The sequence below is a fragment of the Lontra canadensis genome, unplaced genomic scaffold (genome assembly GCF_010015895.1).
Source record: "Lontra canadensis isolate GAN:19392208 unplaced genomic scaffold, GSC_riverotter_1.0 scaffold56, whole genome shotgun sequence".
Lineage (NCBI taxonomy): Eukaryota > Metazoa > Chordata > Mammalia > Carnivora > Mustelidae > Lontra > Lontra canadensis.
In genome coordinates, this window is record NW_022631050.1 from 1,836,080 (window position 1) to 1,844,515 (window position 8,436).

Consider the following 8,436-nt stretch of genomic DNA (forward strand, 5'->3'; position numbering starts at 1 on the left):
TGTTGCAAAATGTTAGCATTGTGGATTCCTGGCTCCAGAGTCCATGGTAATTTTCTTTTGCATTTAACAAATGTTTTGTTCAAGGAAAAAAGAACCACCTTTCCCTTTCATCATGCTGGAGAAACTACTTCCTCATTCTTTTCCCAGTCTCTCAATTACACACTACCTGTGACAGCTAAGAATTCTTTTGTGGCTAAAATTCTCCATGTTCCTGAAAACTGTATCTCTTTTCAAATTGACACATACACAAATAATTTACAGCAGCCTAAAAGGTATGCAACGGCAGTCTATGTACTTGTGTGTTCTCTGTGTATTTGTCAGTAGGAGAATAAATAAATCCCTAAATGAACCATCATTCCAATAAGAGTAGTTTCTGCTGATGCAAACAATTTAAACTGTCAAAAGTAAAGTCATATCTGATCCTACATTCTCTTCACAGATAAAAATAACAAAAACAACAAGAGTATGATCTGTACCACATAGAGAGTCTTAATGAGATCTTCCATTCCTTTATCTTAATGACTGTCTCCAACCATCTTTACTAGTCAAATGAATGCTGATCCTATGATCTAAGTTCGGGTCTGAGAAACCAGCATCACCCCTCTTCAGATGTTCATCCTGCTCTGATGAGAAATAATACTAATGACTAACATTTATTGAGTGCTTAGTATGAGCCCGGCACGATTCTAAGGCTTTATATCTTTTGAGTCATTTCTTGAGCAAGAGCAGAGAGCCACACTGAGTTATGCAATTTCACAAGAGCCACAGAGCTGAGCTTATCCTGGCATAGAGACAATTTATTGGATAATTATGGCAGAAACTAATAGAAACAATAGCTGAAACTGTTAGATAGTTCAACAGCCCTGGATTTATGTTCTTATTGCAAATCCACTGTGACCAAGTCCTCAGGTGGCACTGGGTATGAGCATACTTCATAATACCGTAAATGATCAATGTTGATCATTACATGAGTGGCACTTGATTTCAAGCGTGGCCTGCTATGAAATGCGGTTCCCAGGCCCCATCTCTAGCTATTCTGATAAAATAGTTTGGGCATACGACCCATGAGCCTGCATATTAAAAAGCTCCTCATATGATTCTAATACAGGTAGTCCTACATTCGTACCCTGGAAGACCCCACAGCACATTATGGGTTAATTAGGTCTTGGAGGCCTGACTTTAGAACACTAAACATTGGGGTGCCTGGGTGGCTCAGTTGGTTAACCCTCTGCCTTCAGCTTAAGTCATGATCCCAGAGTCCTGGGATGGAGCCCCAGATCAGGCTCTCTGCAAAGAGTCTGCTCTCCTTCTTCCTCTACCCTTCCTTTGCCCTCCCCTCTGCTCATGTGCATGCTCTCTTGTTCTCTCAAATAAATAAAATTTTGAAGGAGGGAAGGAAGGAAGGATGGAAGGAAAGAAGGAAGGAAGGAAGGGAGGAAGGAAGGAAGGAAGGGAGGAAGGAAGGGAGGAAGGAAAAAGAAAGAAAAGGAAACTAAACATTGTGTCTAGTACCAGATCACACGACCTCCCTGGTGCTCAGCTTTTCCCTCAGTATAGTGTGGCGGTTAGAGATGATTTAATGCACTTTTCACTTTAAAGATTCAATAAAATCTAATAAACCATAAGTTTGTTTGCAAGAAAATGTGATCTCCTCTCCTGGAGTTATGAGACTATAAAAAGTGCCCATGTGAGCTGATAAGCAGCCCCACTGCCCTAGGAAGAAGAGAACCAACCACCCACACTCACCCCGCATTTGCCAGGAGTAATGATCACCCTGCACGAGGCATCATGCTCAGGGCTTTGAGAACATTATTTGCTCAGTCATGTGACCCAAAGAGATCACCTTCACATGTCCCTGCAGGAGAGGCCACAGAGCCTAGAGAGGCTGAATAACTTGCCCCAAATCACAAAACCATAGCAATGAGGGGCAGGTCATCACCTAGTGGCCGGGGATATGTGTCTTATTCTTGAGGTTTGCCCAGGAATATTGTGACCAGGTCTTCAGGGAGATAGGATATTCATAAATTTTTTTAGGTATTGGGGGTGTCCTAATTACTTTCAGATCAATTCTTGTTTCTGACTTGACCAAGTCTCCATTTCTTGGCAAGTGATATCTCTTCATTAATTCTAATACCACCTTACAAATTATAAAATAATCCTCATGAGAATTCAATCAGAATTATCAATTAACCAGAAGTTATTTGGGTTGTTTTGTTTTGTTTTGGCTATTTCTCTTTCTGAGGAGAAAAAGACAAATGATAGGAAAATGAACCAGTATTAGAAATTGAATTTTCTAAAAATAAAATTCCAGGAGAGTTCCTGGGCTAGTAGTGATTCGGGTAACTCTTCTGTTTCAGGTAAGACACATTTGTGGCTAGTAGGTTCCTGATCTCATAACAGATGTTTAATGTCAGCTCCTCCTAAGCTCAAAATATTAGCTCCATGAGGGAGCTCTCCATGAGGGAGACACAGACAAATCTGTGTCTGTTTTAGCCATTACTATATCTCTAGCTCCTAGAACAGTGCCTAGCTTAAATGCCCAGTAAATAGAGCTGACATGATTGAAGAAGCTGGACACTACCCCCAATATTATTCTGTATATGATATTAAGGGCAATTACTTCCAACCAACTGGGGTAGGCTTGAAAGACCAGACCATTTGGCTCTCCCAGTGTAGATCTTCCATGTATAGTTATAGCCTCTCCACAGTGTGAATTAAAGTTCCAAATGATGATTGTGAGGATCTGCAAGAGATGTAACCATTCTATTCAACAAGCACTTTGTGAGGCTCTCCTAGTGCAGAGTTCAATTACATTCACTTATCCCACAACAGTGATTCACAAAGGGGATGGTGTCACCCCCTGGTGGGCATTTTGGAAAGCTGTGGAGTGTTTCCTGTTTGTCCCCATGATAGGAGTGGACAGCCAGATGTGCCAGATGCCCTGTAGTCTGCGGGAATGTCCCACACAACAAAGAATTGCCCTGAGGGCCATGGGACTGTCCAGGTCCCACTGGGAATAAGCCTGCTCATAATGATCTGAGCTAAAACCTAGCTTCAGGGGCGCCTGGGTGACTCAGTGGGTTAAAGCCTCTGTCTTCAGCTCAGGTCATGATCCAGTGTCCTGGGATCGAGCCCCACATTGGGCTCTCTGCTCAGCAGGGAGCCTGCTTCCCCCTCTCTCTCTGCCTGCCTCTCTGCCTACTTGTGATCTCTGTCTGTCAAATAAATAAATAAAATCTTTTTCAAAAAATTTAAAATAAAAAAATAAAATAAAACCTAACTTCATTTTACATATAAATACAAAGTATCTATGTTTGAGTATATTTGCATGTTTTTTAATACCCAGTTAATTTCCCAAAAATGCATCTACTGTATAAATTAAGAGAAATATGTACTTGCTTTGTTCAGAACTTCATCAAAAGTTCTTCACATCTTAGGCGTACCTGGGTGGCTCAGTTGGTTGAGTATCTGACTCTTGATTTTGGCTCAGGTCATGCTCTCAGGGCCTTGATCTCAGACTGAGCCCTGTGTCAGGCTCTGTACTCGGTACAGGGAGTCTGCTCAAGATGCTCTCTCTCCCTCTGCCCCGCCCCCCCGCCCCGCCACGCTCTGTCTTGCTCTCTTTCTCAAATAAAGAAATCAATTTTTTTAAAAATAGTTCTTCAAATTTTAGAAAATCACATCACCATCAGCAAAGCTATTTGAGTTGGTTTTGAGTTACTAATACAATAAAATCTCCAACCTGGCCTGTGTTTTCAGCTACCACATCCACAGTGATTGTCCATGTAGAGTCACTATCTGTGGCCTTCATTGTACTCCTGGTGTAGCCATGCTCAAGGATTTGCATGGAGAATCACATATTTAATGGTAACTTACCTAACCTTAATTTTCCTATATTATAAATTTGGGGCATTATGTTCTTTTTTAAATGTATTGGTAGGTTATGTCACCATCTATGAATCTCATTTCAGAATAGTAAAGTTATCTGCTAGGAAGGAGGCATTGGCTCCGAAGGGATTGAACATTACTCTGGTCCTTGCTAAGAAAGTGGGCAATTTGTTTGCAGAAATTATTTTTTAAGCTTGACGAAACATACTCCTTTCCATAATTTTTGGTAGTGTGCCAGCATCTTTCTTGGGCCAAATGTGGATTCATATCCCATGTCAATTGGCTCATTTGGGGAAATAAGTCAGTTTCAACATGCTCTACAAAGAGAAACCCACCCAGTTCCTACAATGCAAACATGCAGCCTTCTCTGAGGTTCTAAGTTCACACACCAGACATAGGAAGAGTTATACTGTGCTTTTCTTCCCCACCCCTCCTCATTCCCACCATCCTGTCCTATTCTCACTGTGTGGACCTCCCTGGTCTTCCAGGACCTGCCACACAGTAGGCTCAAAATAAAAGGTTTGAATGAATAAATGGCCTCTTGATGGTATTTGTGCCAGAGAGAATGCATTGAAAAAAGAAGAAGCAGGGAGGTAACACAGTAGGGATGCTGCCTATATTTTCATCAGATATGCAGATTGGAACCAATTTATTTTAACCCCAAAATATGGCTTTTGTGCATCAAATATTGTATTTGAAACATTTTATGAAATTCTCACCTTGCCTCTCTCTTCGCAGAGATAAGGAATAAGATTTCTTCCCTCATCTCCTTTGGCTTCCCTCCTCCCTCCTGAAATGTCTCTTGCCACCTCTTTACCTACCCGCCCACTCCTTCCCTTCCTTCCCAAAGGAAAAGGTTCTCCACCTTTCTAAGAAACCTTCCTCGCCTGCACTTTCACTCTCCTCCCTTTCCAATCCCTGCAGGATCTTGATCTGTCTCCACTTTTAAAACTTCCATCTCCCACTCTTCCTACAAAAATGTCCAGGTCCACCCTATCTTCTCACTTTGTACCAGGCACTATGCTAAATACTCTGTGTGCGTGTGTGTGTGTGTGTGTGTGTGTGTGTGTGTGTGTGTGTGTAAAACCATCATTCATTGTTTCCTTTGATTTTCCAAGCACCCACTAAGGCAGTAATATTATTCCTATGTTACGGTGAGGAATGGGGGAGAGGAGGACTAGGAAACACCCCAAGTCCCACAGCTCATTAATTAGTGAGTAGAGGGGCCACCTGTAGCTGCCCACAAGAGAATTTTAGTCTTCAGTCTCTGCTCCCCCTTTTTCTGTCTCTTTAACCCCTCATGGTCTGAATTCCCTTTCCCATTCCTAGAAAGTTGCTTTTTTTAATCATTTAAAGTTAATGATCAGGGTGCCTGGGTAGCTCAGTGGGTTAAGCCTCTGCTTTCAGCTCAGGCCATGATGTCAAAGTCCTGGGATCGAATCCTGCATCAGGCTCTCTGCTGGGCAGGGAGCTTGCTTCCCCTTCTCTCTCTCTGCCTGCCTCTCAGCCTACTTGTGACCTCTCTCTCTCTGTCAAATAAATAAATAAAATCTTTTTTAAAAAATAAATAAATAAATAGAGTTAATGATCAATTCTATCTAGCACATCTTACTTGTAATAGGAAATTTTAATCACTTGTTTCACCTCATTTTGTTTTGAATTCACTAATTAATTCAACCAGCAGTTCCCCATCCTGTCTACATCTGGATCACCCATAAAGATCTGTTTAATTCACACATTTATTCTGTAACAGGTAGTATGTAACCGTGGCTCACCACTTTACAATAAGGATTCTTCCTCCTGTCCCTATCATGCAGCCGCCCAGGACCTCTCCCCGGAGGCAACAAGTGTTACCACTTTCCTGTGTACCCAGGAGCTTTTACAAAATACAGACGGATCTAGGAAACTCAGACCTAACAGGGTAGTATTTTGAAAAGTGAAGGCAATTCAATTTTATTGGCAAGGTTGATGATTCCTAAACTTTTTCTCAAATTCCTGGCCCCTTTTAAGTCATCAAGATCATAAGGTAAATGTTTTCTACCATTTGGAAAATGAAACCTGACCATATCTTTCCCTGGTTGAGAAGCCCTCAACAGTTCCTCATGCCAAAACTGCCTTAGAATTTAAAGTCTGTTCTGTGAAAAAACCATCCCACAGTCAAATCTGCTTGGGAAATGCCCTATTACTATGTCCAACATTAGGAAATGCAAAATGCACATTAGCAAATGGTCCCAATTAGTTTTGCTTAAATGTAATAATGCTTGTTAAGCCTTTAACCCCATGTCAGGTTCAAAGCATGGGTTAGAAGAATGTCAATCTTGTTTTTATTAACCATTCTATCCTGTAATCTATCATATAACACATTCTTCTTTCTGGGACTTCTCTCCCTTGTAAATATTTGACAAACCATTTGTCGCTCTTTGTTTAACCCCTACTTTCCTTGTTGGCCTGCAAGCCCCTTGAGCGTGGGACAGTAGGGATCATTCTCCCTGTGTCCTCCCCTCCTTAATCAGGATGATGCACAGAATGAGACTCGGGAAAAACAGGTACCAACTGGACAGTATTAATACTGCCTTGCAAGTCAGTGTTCCCCAAAATTAGCTCTTCATAAAACCCTTTTACTATGCAAAAGCCATTATCATCACACAGAACAAGTATCTTTTAAAATATATTTTGAGAAACAGTCAGTCTGTAGGTTAAAATTCAAGAGACTTGCATGGCCCAGAGACTGTTCTGCTTTGGTCCCATGCCGCTCCATGTCCGTGCTTTCCTGTCTTTTGTTCTTGTTATTCCTGCTCTGACCCCATCCTTTGTCTGGCCAGCTTGCGTCCCTCCCCCAAGCCTTCCCCATCCTGTGGCCCTCACAAATCAGACTGAAATCATCTGCCCTCTTGTCCCGAGTTGCCCTTTAGACTGTCAGCTCCTCAAAGACAAGGGTTTGATCTTACTCATCCTTGTCCTCAGCCCCCAGCACAAGGCCTGCCATGCAATCCACAACTTATACATGGTTAGTGAATAAACAACTAATTTTCTTTCACAATTAAAATTTCACCCCAGGGATGATGTTATATAAAGTTACCAACTGGATCATGGTTGTGGATCTCAAATCTGTGATAACACAATAGACCAAAGGAGGCCATGAATCAAAAGTGAATAGAATCAGCCTGAGTGAGCTAACCCTCCTGTTGTACGTCACTGGATCTCCCTGGGGGCAGAATGAGGTAGGCATCCTCCCCAGCACAGATACTATTATGATTAATGAGGCTGGTCTCACAGGAGCTAGTGACTGTAACTCAGGTTAGGTGAAAATAGAGTCATTCAAGAGCTAAGAACGTCAGAACCATGACTCTGGAGTTATCCCAAGAGAGCCTCTTCTATCCCAGGCTTGTGACCAGGAACATGTGAACAGGATGTGAATGGGAGGATGGCTCAGATAAACTCAATGTGACACAATCAGGATGACATGAGCTCTTTCACAACTGACTGGCCCAAGTGTCGAAGACTTTTTTCTTTAGTGAGGTGGTTTTGGGACAAATGGCTGTTAAATCAGTTAATTTAATGATTGCATCACTAACCTGGACTCCACTCCCACATATCAGATTCACACATCCAGCTTCCCAATGCGCCCACCAACTTGTCTATTGCACACAAATAATTATGGGATTGAATAAGTCTGTGTCAGACACCCGGGATCCAAAGACAAACCCTGAAGCACTCCTGCTGGCAAAAAGCTCACAGCCTAACTGGGAAGAAAGAGAGGTACACAAACAAGGACACAATGCTGTGTGAAGGGGAATAATTAAAGATTGGAAAGAGGTGGTATGAGAGCAAGGAAGAGGAACGACTAGTGTTCAGAGGTCAGAGCAAGGGAAGGTTTTCAAGATGACAATTCTGAACTGAATTTAAGAGTCTGCTTGACAGACCAGGTGGGCAGTTTTGGCAGAGGGAACTGGACAGTTCCAAGGGAACAGCCCTCCAAGTTCAGCCAGCACAAAGTCCATCATACCTTCTTCCCTGGCACAGACCAGACATGGTGTGGTCTCCACAATCAAGAATCATTCAGTAACACTCCATGAATAGTTTATGGAGCATCTGCTGTGTAGCAGGTGCAGTTCCAGACCCTCCAAGGTAACAGTGAGCGTGAGAGGGGAGATCCCAGCTTTCCGGGAGCTTTCAGTCTAGTGAGAAAACAGATAACAAGAACCCTAGAAACAAGAACCCTAATGAAAGAATTCCAAATATAATAGTGTGATGGTGAAAGAGAAATGGGGATGATGATGTAGGAAGAGACGGGAAGAGAGCAGGCCACATTCAATGAGAACACGGCATTTAAGCTGGGATCTGAAGCAAAGAGAAGCCAAGCAGGCCAGAAAGCAGAGCATGGCAAGCAGAGGCACAGCCTGTACAAAGGCTCAGAGATGGTGGAAAGTTTGTTCAAAACAGGAACAAGAATAAACCGGATGACTATGGCCAGACACCCAAGTGAGGGAAGCAGGATGTCGGAGTCTTGGAAGAGGCAAGCCTACTGGCTCCTGGCCACGCAAAGAA